This window comes from Mus musculus, chromosome 16 (genome assembly GCF_000001635.26).
Source record: "Mus musculus strain C57BL/6J chromosome 16, GRCm38.p6 C57BL/6J".
NCBI lineage: Eukaryota > Metazoa > Chordata > Mammalia > Rodentia > Muridae > Mus > Mus musculus.
In genome coordinates, this window is record NC_000082.6 from 7,611,048 (window position 1) to 7,625,789 (window position 14,742).

Consider the following 14,742-nt stretch of genomic DNA (forward strand, 5'->3'; position numbering starts at 1 on the left):
ATTTGAAGCCAAGAAGTTCATGGTTACATGTCTGGTAACTTGCAAAAAGGAAGGAGACACAGAAAAGAACTGTGGGTCTCTATATCTCCATATGTGTGGGACATGGGCATGTAAGATAGGGACAGTTTGTGAGCCCTGCTTTGGGTAGAGGGAAACAGAAGCACAATGAAACTAAGCAGCTTATTAGAGGAAGTTAGGTGAGGCTGTTAGCTTAGCTTAGCTTAGCTTAGCTTTTGCTTTGCTTAGCTTTGCTTTGCTTTGCTTTGCTTTGCTTTGCTTTGCTTTGCTTTGCTTTGCTTTGCTTTGCTTTGCTTTGCTTTGCTTTGCTTTGCTTTGCTTTGCTTTGCTTTGCTTTGCTTTGCAAGTTGCGTTTACTTCAAGTCAATGCCAACCTTATGCTTACACTTGAGTTCAAGACCTCTCATTTGGAGGCCAAAGGACAACTTTAAGAAGTTGGTTCTCACCTTCTACCATGTGAATTCCAGGGATCAAAGTTAAGTCAGCTTTACTTAATTAGTGACCTTGCCAGCCCCACCTTGTGATTCTGAATCTTTGTGTGATGGCTAGTTTTTATGCCAACTTGACACAAATTGAGGTCATATGAGAAAAATCTTCTTTTCCTTTCATTCTTCCAGCATACATTACACCCTGACTGCAGTTTTCCATGCCTCCACTCTTCCTTGTCCTCTCCACTCAGCTCCCCTCTCCACAAATTCATTTCTCCTCTGGTTCCCCTTATGAAAGAACAGGTCCCCTAGGGATAGCACCCCAACACTGCATAACAAAATAAGACACGGGTATCCCACAGAACCTCTTATCAAGGCTGGACAAGGCAATCCAGGAGGAGGAAAGGCATCCCAAGAGCAGGCCAATGAGACAGAGACAGCCCTGGTGAAATCCACTACTAGGAGTCCCACAAGAGTATCCAACTATACAACCATAATGTCTGTATAGAGGACCTATCTCAAAGCCATATGAGATTTGTGATTCTTGTTTCAGTCTTTTTGATCCCTGAGCCTTTCTTTGTTGATTCTGTGGCTGTGGATTGCATTCTTATGATCTCCTCTATCCCTCTTTTTTTTTTTTTTAAATTCTGAATTTCTTCTTTTAATTTTACCCCACTCCTCTGGTGGTTTGGATTTTCCAGGTCTTCTAGGTATATTTGTTTTTTTTTTTAATTATTAGATATTTTCTTTATTTACATTTCAAATGGTATCCCCTTTCCTAGTTTCCCCTCCAAAAATCCCCTATTCCCTCCCTTCTTCCCCCTGCTCCCCAATTCGCTCACTCCAGCTTCCTGGCCCCGACATTCCCCTATACTGGGGCACAGTAGTTTTTGCTATCCTAGGTTTTTTGTTATTCCAGATGAATTTGCAAATTGCCCTTTCTAACTCGGTGAAGAATTGAGTTGGAATTTTGATGGGGATTGCATTGAATCTGTAGATTATTTTCAGCAAGATAATCATTTTGACTATATTAATCCTGCCAATCCATGAGCATGGGAAATCTTTCCATTTTCTGAGATCTTTGATTTTTTTCTTCAGAGACTTGAAGTTTTTGTCATACAGATCTTTCACTTCCTTACTTAGAGTCACTCCAAGGTATTTTATATTATTTGTGACTATTGTGAAGGGTGTTGTTTCCCTAATTTTTTTCTCAGCCTGTTTATCCTTTGTGTAGAGAAAGGCCACTGAGTTGTTTGAGTTAATTTTATATCCAGCTACTTCACCGAAGTTGTTTATCAGGTTTAGGAGTTCTCTGGTAGAATTTTTAGGGTCGCTTATATATAATATCTGTAAATAGTGATATTGTGACTTCTTCCTTTCCAGTTTGTATCCCTTTGACATCCTTTTGTTGTCTAATTGCTCTGCTAGGATTTCAAGTACTATATTGAATAGGTAAAGAGAGAGAGTGGGCAGCCTCATCTAGTCTCTGATTTTAGTAGGATTGCTTCAAGTTTCTCTCCATCTAGTTTGATGTTGGCTACTGGATTGCTGTGTATTGCTTTTATTATGTTTAGGTATGGGCCCTGAATTCCTGATCTTTCCAAGACTTTTACCATGTACGGCGTTGGATTTGTCAAATGCTTTCTCAGCATTTAATCTGATGATCATGTGATTTTTTTTCTTTGAATTTGTTTATAAAGTGGATTACGTTGATGGATTTTTCATACATTAAGCTATCCCTGCATGCCAGTGATGAAGCCTAGTTGATCATGGTGAATGGTCGTTTTGATGTGTTCTTGGATTTGGCTCCAAGAATTTCACTGAGTATTTTTGCATTGATATTCATAAGGAAAATTAGTCTGAAGTTTTCTTTCTTTGTTGAGTTTTTATGTGGTTTAGGTATCAGAGTAATTGTGGCTTCATAGAATGAATTGGGAAGAGTACCTTCTATTTCTATTTTGTGGAATAGTTTGAAGAGTATTGGAATTAGGTCTTCTTTGAAGGTCTGATAGAACTCTGCACTAAACCCATCTGGTCCTGGGCTTTTTTTGGTTGGGAGACTATTAATGACTGTTTCTATTTCTTTCGGGGGATATAGGACTGTTTAGATCATTAATCTGATTCTGATTTAACTTTGGTACCTGGCATCTGTCTAGAAAATTGTCATTTCATCCAGATTTGCCAGTTTTGTTGAGTATAGCCTTTTGTAGTAGGATCTGAGAATTTTTTGGATTTCCTCAGATTCTGTTGTTATGTCTCCCTCTTCCTTTCTGTTTTTGTTAATTAGGATGCTGTCCCAGTCCCCTCTTGTTAGTCTGGCTAAGGGTTTATCTATCTTGTTGATTTTCTCAAAGAACCAGCTCCTGGTTTCGCTGATTCTTTGTATAGTTCTTTTTGTTTCCACTTGGTTGATTTCAGCCCTGAGTTTGATTATTTCCTGTGGTCTACTCCTCTTGGGTGACTTCTTTTTGTTCTAGAGCTTTCAGAAGTACTGTCAAGCTGCTAGTGTATATTCTCTTCAGTTTCTTTTTGGACCCAGTTATAGCTATGAGTTTTCCTCTTAGGACTGCTTTAATTGTGTCCCATAAGTTTGGGTATGTTGTGGCTTGATTTTCATTAAACTCTAAAAAGTCTTTAATTTCTTTCTTTAATTCTTTCTTGAACAAGTTGTCACTGAGTAGATATTGTTTTTCAGCTTCCATGTATATGTGGGCTTTCTATTATGTATGTTATTATTGAAGATCAGCCTTAGTCCATAGTGATCTGAGAGAATGCATGGTATTATTTCAATATTTTTGAGTCTTTTGAGACCTCTTTTGTGACCAAGATGGTCATTTTTGGAGGAGGTACCAGTAAGTGCTGGATAAAATGTTCTTACATTTTAATACATTTGTTTCATAACTTCTGTTAGTTTCACTGTGTCTCTCTTTAGTTTTTGTTTCCAGGATCTTTCCATTGATGAGAGTGGAATGTTGAAGTCTCCCACTATTATTGTGTGCATTGCAATGTGTGCTTTGAGCTTTAGTAACGTTTCTTTAATGAATGTAGATGCCCCTGCATTTGGAGCATAGAAGTTTAGGATTGAGAGTTCATCTTGGTAGATTTTATCTTTGATGAGTATAAAGTGTCCCTCCTTATCTTCTTCGATAACTTTAGGTTGAAAGTCAATTTAATTTGATATTAGAAAGGCTACTCCAGCTTGTTTCTTGGGACCATTTGCTTGGAATTTTTTTTTTCCAGCCTTTTACTCTGAGGTAGAATCTGTCTTTGTTCCTGAGGTGGCTTTCCTGTATGCAGCAAAATGTTAGGTCCTGTTTACTAGCCAGTCTGTTAGTCTTTTTATTGGGGTATTGAGTCCATTGATATTAAGAGATATTAAGAAAAGTAATTGTTGCTTCCGGTTATTTTTATTATTAGAGTTGTGATTCTGTTCATGTGGCTATCTTCTTTTATTATCTTCTGTTGAAAGGTTACATTCTTGCTTTTTCTCAGGCATAGTTTTCCTCCTGTGTTGGAGTTTTCTCTTTATTATCCTTTGAAAGGCTGGATTCATGGAAAGATATTATGTAAATTTGTTTTTTCCATGGAATACTTTGGTTTCTCCATTTATAGTAATTGAGAGTTTTGCTGGGTATAGTAGCCTGGGCTGGCATTTATGTTCTTTTAGGGTCTGTATGAGATCTGTCCAGGATCTTCTGGCTTTCATAGTCTCTGGTGAGAAGTCTGGTGTAATTCTAATAGGTCTGCCTTTATATGTTACTTAACCTTTTTCTCTTACTACTTTTAATATTCTATCTTTGTTTAGTGCATTTGGTGTTTTGATTATTATGTGTTCTGAGGAATTTGTTTTCTGGTCCAGTCTATTTGAAGTTCTGTGGGCTTCTTGTATGTTAATGGGCATTTCTTTCTTTAGGTTTGGGAAGTTTTCTTCTATAATTTTGTTGAAGATATTTACTGGTCCTTTAAGTTGAAAAATCTTCATTCTCATCTATATCTATTTTTTTTAGGTTTGATTTTCTCATTTTGTCCTGGATTTCCTGGATGTTTTGAGTTAGGATCTTTTTGTATTTTCTTAGATTGTGTCCATGTTTTCTATGGAATTTTCTGCACCTGAGATTCTTCTCTCTTCCATCTCTTTTATTCTGTTGGTGATGCTTGCATCTATGGCTGGTGATTTCTTTCTTAGGATTTCTATCTCCAGAGTTACTTCCCTTTGTGATTTCTTTATTGTTTCTACTTCCATTTTTAGATCCTGGATGGCTTTGTTCAATTCCTTCACCAGTTTGTTTGTATTTTCCTGTAATTCTTTAAGAGATTTTTGTGTTTCTTCCTTAAGGGCTTCTACCTATTTATCTGTGTTCTCCTGTAATTCTTTAAGGGATTTTTGTGTTTCCTCTTTAAGGGCTTCTACCTGTTTAGCTGTGTTGTCCTGTATTACTTTAGGGAGTTATTAATGTCCTTTTTTAAAATCCTCTACTAGCATCATGAGATATCATTTTAAATCTGAATCTTGCTTTTCTGGTGTGTTGTGGTATCCAGGACTTACTGTGGTGGGAGTACTCGGTTCTGATGATGCCAAATAGTCTTGATTTCTGTTGGTAAGCTTCTTGCATTTGTCTTTCGCCATCTGGTATTCTCTGGTGCTAGATGTTCTTGCTGTCTCTGGCTGGAGCTTTGTCCTCCTGTGAGTCTGTAAACCTGTGTCAGCACTCCTGGGAGACCAACTCTCTCATGGCAAGACCAGTGCACAGAGGGCTGTGGAACAGCCCCACCTTCTGGATGCAAATGTAGGATGATAGGACCCTGTCCCAGAAGCTCTGTTGCTTCTGCAGCTTGTGTACTCCTGAGTGGACCTGCCTTAGAGAGTCACCATAGAGAAAATGGCTATCTCTCCTGAGTCCTGGGGTCCTCCTCTATTCCTCTTGCTCCTATAATCCTTCCCCCCTCTTTTTTGGGATACCCCTGTCTCTGTCTAGTGCTTGGTTGTGGATCATTGCATCTGTTCTGATCAGTTGCTGGATGACACTACTCTGATGACAACTGGGCTAGCCACTGATCTATGAGTTTAGCAGAATATCATTAGCTATCATTTCATTGAGGTTTTTTTGTTTGTTTGCTTGCTTGTTTTGTTTTGTTTTTCTTGGATATGTTTGGTTGTATCCTGGCTCTCTGGGATATCCAGCCTCTGGTTCTTGTTTATCCAGGCAGTGTGTCAGGTGTGGGCCTACTCTGATGGATTGGGCCTCCAATTGGACCAGTCGTTGGATGGCTATTCTCATAAGTTCTATGCCCCAATTATCCCAGCACATCTTGGAGGCAGGACAGATTGTAGGTTGAAGATTCTGTCACTGGGTTGGTGTTCCAGTCTCACCACTGGAAGCCTTGCCTGGCTATAGAAGAGGCTGGTTCAAGCTCCATCTCCCCCATTACTAGGAGTATTTGCTAGGGTCAACCTGGTAGATTCCAGGGAGTTTCTACTGTACTGTGTTTCAAATGCTCCCAATTTCAGTTTTCTCTTCCAGTATGTTTTCCTTCATCCTTGTTCCCTCACTCATCATGACTCCTCCTGTTTCCATTCTCACTTTCTCAAAAAATCTATTTTATTTCTCCTTCCCAGGGAGATTTATTCATACCACCCGCCCCAGCCCTCATATGGCAATCTTAAAAGAGAAAAATCCTCCCCCAGAGTTGACCTGTAGTCAAATCTATGGGCCTTTTTCTTAATTAATGATTAATGCCAGACCACTGTGAATGGTACCATTTCTGAGATGTATAAGGAAGTAGGATAAGTTAGCCAAATCAAGCAAGCCAGGGAGCTGCACTCCTCTGTGGCCTCTGCTTCAATTCTTGCTTTCAGATTTCTGACTAGATTTCCTGCCCTGACTTCCCTGGGTGATGGTCTGCAAGTTGTAAGATGAAATGAACCCCTTTTTCCCCAAGTTGCTTTTGGTCATGGTGATTTATCACAGCAATTGAAGTTCTACCTAGACACCATGGTTCTAGACTCTAGAGCTGGTTTTTTGAGGACAGGAACCACTAATCAGGTATAGCTACTTAATCAAAGTTTACTAAAATAAGTTCAGTCCTGAGTCCCTGTAGTAACAATACAGGAAATTTGTAGCCACACAACTGGTGTTGACTGTACTGGTTGGCAAAGGTTATAAAGAGTTTCTAATATGGCTGCAAGTACTGTTTCCTACAGTATGGAGAAGTAGCAAGGACACTGCCCCAGGGTAGATATGTAAAGATATGTAAAGATTTGTACATAAACACACAGTAAGATCTGATCATGATTTTATTTTACACAAAAATTTTTTGTGTACATGTATGCATGCATGGGAGTGTTCATGGGATACACAATAACTTCATTCCAAAAATCTATACTTACATGGTTAAGGATGTCTTATATATCAATAAAGTTTTGTTACCTGATTCTCCTCCACTAGAACTTTGGATGTTTATTTTCACTTTCAAAAACAATCTCTACATCTTATCCCTGCACACCAATTTCTCTCAAGACACAGCAGATCTTTTGTTTTGTTTTGTTTTGTTTTGTTTTGTTTTGTTTTGTTTTGTTTTGTTTTGTTCTTAGTGCTTTCAAGAGTACTATCAGAAATTACCAAATTTAGAGGCACTGTGACCTTGTGGTCTGTGGTAATTGGAATGAGAAATACCTCCATGAGCTGAATATAGGTCCTCAGTTGGTGATGATGTTTGGGAAATGTTATAGAATCTTTAGAAGGTGGATCTTGCTGGAGGAAGTATATTGCTGGGGGCTAGCTTTGAAGTTTTATAGCCCGGCCCACTTCCTGATCTCTTTTTCTCTACTTCTTGTCTGTGAATATAATGGGATCAGCCTGCTTATTCCTCCTTTCACCAAGCCTTTCCTACCATGAAGTGTAAGCCAGAACAAACACTTTCTTCCCTAATTTGCTATTTGTTTGATATATTTGATCATAGCAACAGAAAGGTAACTGATGCACAGTTCAGCTAGATAAACAATCAGCGTTTTCAAAAGCACAGTGATTGTAATGTTACCATATATCACTGGGATTTACTGTTTCATAACTGGTTCTGGGAACAATTGAATATGAGAATCATAATTAACACTCTGACTAACAACCAACTTTTAGTGGAATAGCTGTGTAGCAATTGATTCTGTTCAATAAAGGGCGCCATGTAATAATTGAGTCTCAGTATAATAATGGACTCTGTGTAATACTTGATTCTGATAATTAACTCCTGTGAGACTTGGTAATAATAGACTATGGGTAATAATTGACTTCCTGTGGAATAAATGTATAGTCATGATTTTCTGTGACAATTTATTACCAGTATAGTACTGTGCTCTATGTGAGCATTGGTTCTTTGCGTGGTAATTGACTCCCTGGGTGATTCATGCAATAACTAGCTTTCATGTAATAATTGGTTCTGTGTATATTAACAGACTTTTAGTATTAATGTTGCTGTGGTAAAAATATCCTCGAGTAATCTGTATCCTTTTGTCATGGTCACTAACCTGTGGATCTTTTGACTAGCAGAAATTGCAGTAATTGTCAGCTTGCTTTCAGTTTTATGTGGAAGAAAACCTATTTAAATCAGTTTAAAATGTTGGGAAGAAGAGAACTCACTAGTGGATCCACCTTGGAGATCAGGAAGCGAATTGTACTTCAGCCCAACTAAAACAGCTCACATAAGATCTCCAAGCTTTATTCACATCTTTCCAACTCTAGCATTTGGTTCTGTCTCCCAACTGGCCCACCCTAGGCATGGTGAGAGATGACCCTTTCATCAAAGGCTTCCATGTCACATAGAGGATCTGGTCCTAAGAAGCATAAGAAAACAAGTTTTTAGCCAAGCCTGTAGGCACAGATCTGCAACCCCAGCCACTGAGGAGACTGAGGCAGGAGGATTGCAAGTTTACAAAATACAGAATGAGTTAAATTTCACCCTGGGAAAGTTAATTAGACTGTCTCAAAATTATAAGTATAAAATGGTCTGGAGATTTAGCTCAGTAACAGAAAGCTTGTCAGTCGTGTACTGGGTACAATCCATCCTACTGAAGAAAAGCAAGCAAGAAAGCCAGCAAGAAAGCTTTCATTTCAGCATCTGCGACAATTTCCCAAGGATACTATGGCCAGTCTGGTTGATATACCCAACTTCAGATGGCAGAGACCGACTCCTTGATGTCTAGGTACATCGTTATCACAGGGAATGGGGTTCATTCACAAACAAACAAACAAACAAACAAACAAAAAAAAACAAGCAACAGCTGTTGCTGCTTGTTCACAACCTGAGAGCCACAGACACCAGAGGGTGCACAGTAGATATGTGAGTTGTTCCAGCAAACTTTTCTATCTGTAGAGGAACCAAACTCCCTCTCCAACAGTGGTGCACAGAAAACTGTGTATGGAGCTAGCTACTTTTCAGAGGACTGTAAGCATATGTAAAAAGAGGGTGAAGCACAAACATTCAGTGTAATATTTTGCCTTATGAGTTTTCTGAAATCAGTGGATACTAGGCACAAAGTGATGGGAAATATGCATCTCTTGTAAGTTTATCCAAGCAAGGTAGCTCTGTGGGAGAGTGATTGCACACCATGTGTAAGCTCCTGGGTTCAATCCCTAGAGGAGAAAAAAATAGCACCACACAACATAACACAATAAAACACAATTGGTTTTCTCATGAAATGCCAACAAAGCATGAATTTTTTCTTTTGTCTTTTCTCTTTCCCCTCTCTGTCCTTTTACTTCTTTCACTCTTTCTTCTTCACCTCCCTTCTGTTTTTCTTTACATTTACTCTGAGGACAACAGGATCTTACTCTACTGGTCAAGAAGGCCTTGGATTAGCAACAATCCTCTTGCCTCGGATTCTCTAGCTTTGGGATTATAAGCATGCATGACTATGGCAAACACCACCAGGGCATGCATGACCATGACATACATCACCAGGGCATACAAGATCATGGAATACATTGCTGTGGCATACATCACCATCTTATTCATGACCATGTCATACATGATCCTTCCAGATGCAAAATTCAGTTTATAAACTAACATTTTGACGTAGTTATTTTGAAACTTAGAACTGTTTAGTGATCGATCTACATCTATGATCCTTTTTATTTAAAGCTAATAAACTAATAACATTGAACTGTATTTTTTCCTTCCAAAAAATAACCTATTCAAGTATGTCAGTGTTTGAAAATACCACAGAAATAGGGAGAATGTTTTTGAAATGGCTTACTATTTTGGAGTAACTGGGAGAAAAATATTTTTTATTATTTATTTTGTCTTTCACTCCATTTTTTGTCAGTGAAATTTGTGTGGTGTGCATAAATTTGCAAGTATTGTCTGAGATATATTTGCTCCAAATGAGGCAGAAAGTAAAGAAGGCCAAGTGAAAGTGATTGGCCCCATCACGCCCTTGTCTTCTTCATTTTCAGATCATAATGGCAACTTCTGGTCAGAAGAAATATCTTTCTTTGTGACAAGCATAGGCTCACATCCTAGTTTCATGTGTTTCTGTGATAAAAAATTTTTTGACAAGAATTATCTTAAGGGAGGAAGTTTATTTGTCTTACAACTCTGAGTTATGGTTCATTATTGGACACAAGTTAAATCAAAACTTAAGGAATCATGTTCACAGTCACGAGGAGAGAGAGAGATAAATGTACCTGTGCTACATTCTTGCTCTCAGCTAGCCTTCTTCTGTCCCATGTTGCTCAGGAGGCCCTTCCAAGTGAATGTTTCTGCCCACAGTGGACCAATTCTTGCTACAACAATTAACAGTCAAGACAATCCCTCACACACTTGCCCAGAAACCAGCCTGATGAAGACAATAACTCCCCAATTATGACTCTCTTCCCAAGTAATTCTGAATTGTGGCAAGTTGACATTTAAAATTAATTCCATCATGGCACATTTGAACAATGATAGAAGTGAATGCTTTGTTTTAGACAAAGTAGATGAGCCTAACCCATTGATATCCCAAAACATTTACTGGCATCAATCCAAATACGTATATATATTTTTCCTTCATTTATGTATGAGTTTAAGATTTCTGTCACTTGTGATATAAGTCAGCTCTGTTTTATTTCAAACTCATAGAAATTTAGATGTTTGGAACTGGTAAGCAAGTTTATAGTTGCTGAGGACAAGAGAGTAACATTGCAGACCTAGAACTATCCATGACTGACCTTTAACAGGCAATTGTGTAGTTCCTTCCACATGTTACAATCCCATCAGATTCCTCTATAGTCACCGAGTGGCTCATAAAACAGTGTAACCAGGCAATGCCTCTAAAAGGTGTCCTGAGTGTGTGACGATTTTTTTTTTTGAATTGAGAAGAAAGTGGAACATTATTCATGTGTCTGGCAGCTCCATTATGATGTGTTTGGACATTTTTGATAAAATTACGAGGCATAAAAAGTTTGAAGCATTGAAGATTAATTTTCCCCCATAAATATATAGATCATAGTCAAATTCTATATGACGAGTTTTGCCCAGAGCAAAAAATATTTTCAGTGTAATTTCTTCGAGGGATGGAAGCGGGAATGGGGACAATGGCATTGAAGAAAGCTTTTGTGGATTGTAACTGTCAGGTTAACATTCATAACCTGCCACTTGGAGCAGAAGCTGCTGTTGGAATGGAGAGTTGTGTTGTTTTAAAGTTTGGGAAAAAAGGGAGCTGTTTGAGAAGTAAAATTAAAGTAAAAGAAAATAAATAATCCACATCTCTTCTGTTCTGTTTAAATATTAAAGTGTCAGCTGCAATTTTGAGATGACACCAAGGGGCTCGCTGAACTGAAAAATGCTTCATTGTCTGGACTTCTGGGATGTCTGAACTGTAGTTTCACCTAAAGATGATTTGGGGGTTAGATACAGTTGTATTACACGGTCTTTTACAGGTTATAAGTCAAGGACACTCCGTGTTTCATTTTTTCCCCTTGGTATTTGAAAACAAGATTTCATGTAGCCTCAGCTCTGCCCAAACTCCTTATGCAGCTCACACTGACCATGAGCTCCCTATACTTCTACCTCCACCTCACCCATGTACTATGATCAGAAATGTACACCACAGCATGGGTAGCTATGTTCCAAGACATTGTATATAGTAGCACTGAGCTATTCTCTGGGAGACAGTCTATGAAGCATCATTGATCTATGTTCTAACTGATGTCTCAGGCAATATCACTGAGCTATGTTCATGCAGCATCTCTGAGCTGTGCTCTTAGACATCCCATGCAACATCTTTGAGCTGTCTTCTAAGACATCCCATGAAGCATCATTGATCTGTCTTCTAAGACATCCCATGCAGCATCTCTGAGTTGTGCTCTTAGACATCCCATGCAACATCTTTGAGCTATTCTCTTCTTGTGTATTTGGCAACCTTCTTGCAGAATCCATGAAAGAAGGTAAATGATATCTGGACTTGGCTTTCTTTAGGAAAAATCATTAACAATAGGGAAGAAACCCATTATCATACATACAGTGTACATAAGACCATCTTCATCTTTATACACACACACACACACACACACACACACACACGCACACACACACACACATGCCTGTGCATCATTCCCCATAAGTTTCTACCCCTCCTTCTCCCATTACTCTCTTTTGTTTTCTAGGCAGTTTCACATCTAATCTCCTGTCATTATGACCATGCATAGTTTCACATCCTATAATGTCTTAGAACCACAATGAGAGAAAGCATAACTATTGTCTTTATAAAGGTAATGTAAAAACTTAGTATGATTATTTCCAGTTTTATCCTTCTAATGACATAGTTTTAATCATTACTGAAAAAAATCCATCATGTATAGAACATATACTTTTTTATTTATTCCTCTTCTGTTGGAGGTGCAGGTTCATCCTTTAATCTTGTCTTATTAATTAATATTAATATATAATAAGTATCTCTGTGATAGGCTGACTTGGAGTCTTTGGGGTAAATACCATGATGGTATATAGCTAGGTCAAACCACAGATGTATGGTAACATTTTTGAGGAATTTCCTATAGTGGCTTTGACTTTTCTCAGGGGAGGAGTTCTGTAGAGCAGCTTGAAGACAGACATCTGAGTCAAGCTAAAGTACATAGGTACCATGTTGAGCAGGAGATAGCTGGTGTACTGGTTGCCTTTTGTCAAGTTGACACAAGCTAAGAATTACCTGGAAAAGCAAGCTCAATTTAAAAACCCCTTTTCCAAATTTTTCTATAGTCAGGTCTATGGGATATTTTCTTAATCAATGATTGATGTTGGAAGGCAGGCCACTGTAGCTTGTGCCACCTCAAGGCAGGTAGTCCTAGAATTTATGAGAAACCAGACTGAGCAAGTGAGAGGAAGCAAGTCAGTGGTTTGCACTCCTCCATGGCCTCTGCATCAGTTTCTATCTCCAGGTTCCTGGCTTGAGTTCCTGCCCTAACTTCCCTCAGTGTGACCTGAGAGTTGTAAGATGAAATAAATTCTTTTCTCCCCAAGTTGCTTTATGGTCATGTTTTCTCATAGCAATAAAAACCTGAGACGACTTGTAAGACTCATGGTGAAGGCTTTATAGAAGGGCTGAGATAGAATTGGAGCAAATAGACAAATATGTAAGCTAGGATAATTCTGGAAGTCTGGAAAAGATGGCTTAGCTGCATCTGTTCAGATGGAGAGGAGTTGCTTTCTCACTTCAGATTCTCCTGCTGTTTATGGAACATCTCCTTTCATAGGCTCGACTGGGGGGTCAGGACTTGTTCCAGAACTGAAGCTTCCAAGAGTTTAACAGAATTCCTTGGCCTTTAGCCTCTTGACATTTTAGACATGATAGTCATTGGTTCTAGAAGACCATTCTCTGCATTTGAGGTTGTTGAGAAGTACTGATGAATTCTATGGATAATTTCCCCTGATATGACAACCAGAATTCTTGATATCATAGTATTTTCCCTGGAGGCAAAGCACTCTAGTGTAGATCCCTCAGCAAAGTGGCTTAAGACCTAGGTGTAGCCAATCGGATTTCTCTTATCCAGAGCCAGGAACCGGAGAGCAAGAAACCTACTGTTTTCATACCCAGGGAGCCTGTTACTACTGTTAATACCTAGTTCTGAAAGCATAACAGGGCAGTGGGTCTTTTCAGGGAGAACCAGCATAGTGCAGGATTAGCAGGTGTCATTGGTGTTTAATGTCAGTGTTATCAACCTAGGTCAGTAATGTCACTAACCTGCATCTTGACCATAGCCTCCCATGAAGCATGGACTATCTGTCTCCCTATTTTCTGCTTTTCCATTAAGCTTGCCTGTTGCATGTGATACAAAGGTTGCAATCTACCATGTCCAGATAGTTCCTTTGAGCTTGGTGCAAAATGGAAGACTCCCTTTTCCAGCAGAGTTTTCTCTTCTGTTCTTGATTGGGGCAATCCCAAATTCCAGTCTTCTACCTTAGGAATGTCACGTAGTCCTTGACAAACCTACAAGTTCAACTTCCTCTGCCTCCCCATAAGAACCTCCCAAGTGAGTAGCTGAGATTACTAGGATGCCTTTGATACAAATGAGTCATTCACCATACTTTAAACTCCAGCCAGCGATTGCATTCACCCTGAAACCTCCTTCCCACTCTCCAAGGTTCATATATAGCTCTTGGTTATCCTGAATAAATTATATGCACACCAACTGTTTAAATATCATTTAAGAGAGAAGATTCATTGAGTGTCCTCTAAAAGAGCTGTAACAATAAAATCTTCAGAGGAGGCCTTCTTACCCCGCACTCCCACACTCCCCCGAGCCGGACAGGGATCCTTCAGAATCCACCCACCCCCAGTTCCACATCATCCTCCCAGCCTGGTGTCCAGCCTGGTGTCCAGCCTGGTGTCCAGCCTGGTGTCCAGCCTGGTGTCCAGCCTGGTGTCCCTGACTGAGGAAACAGAGGATGAGGAACCACAGCTGGTTCCCCACATTCGTACCACATCTACTTTTCTAGGGTTTCTGAAGATTTCATGAAGGATCCAGACAGGCTCTCCATAAAGACTCTTTCTGCTGAAATAAAGGATGGTCTATTTCTGCCAATGAAATTAAACCATCTTTGATAGAACATCTCAGATATGTCCTAATAGCCAGATCCAAGGACAGTGAAGAGTTCCATTCAAGGTCATGATTATTGAGATACATATTGCTGGATTTAGATCTAAGATTCAACAGATTTACAATGAAGAAAATAATTATCCAGAAATTTTCTTCCCAATTGCTTCCCTGAACACTTTATATCTCAATGAAATACCCATAAAAATAATACATAGATTTCTCTTTGTATT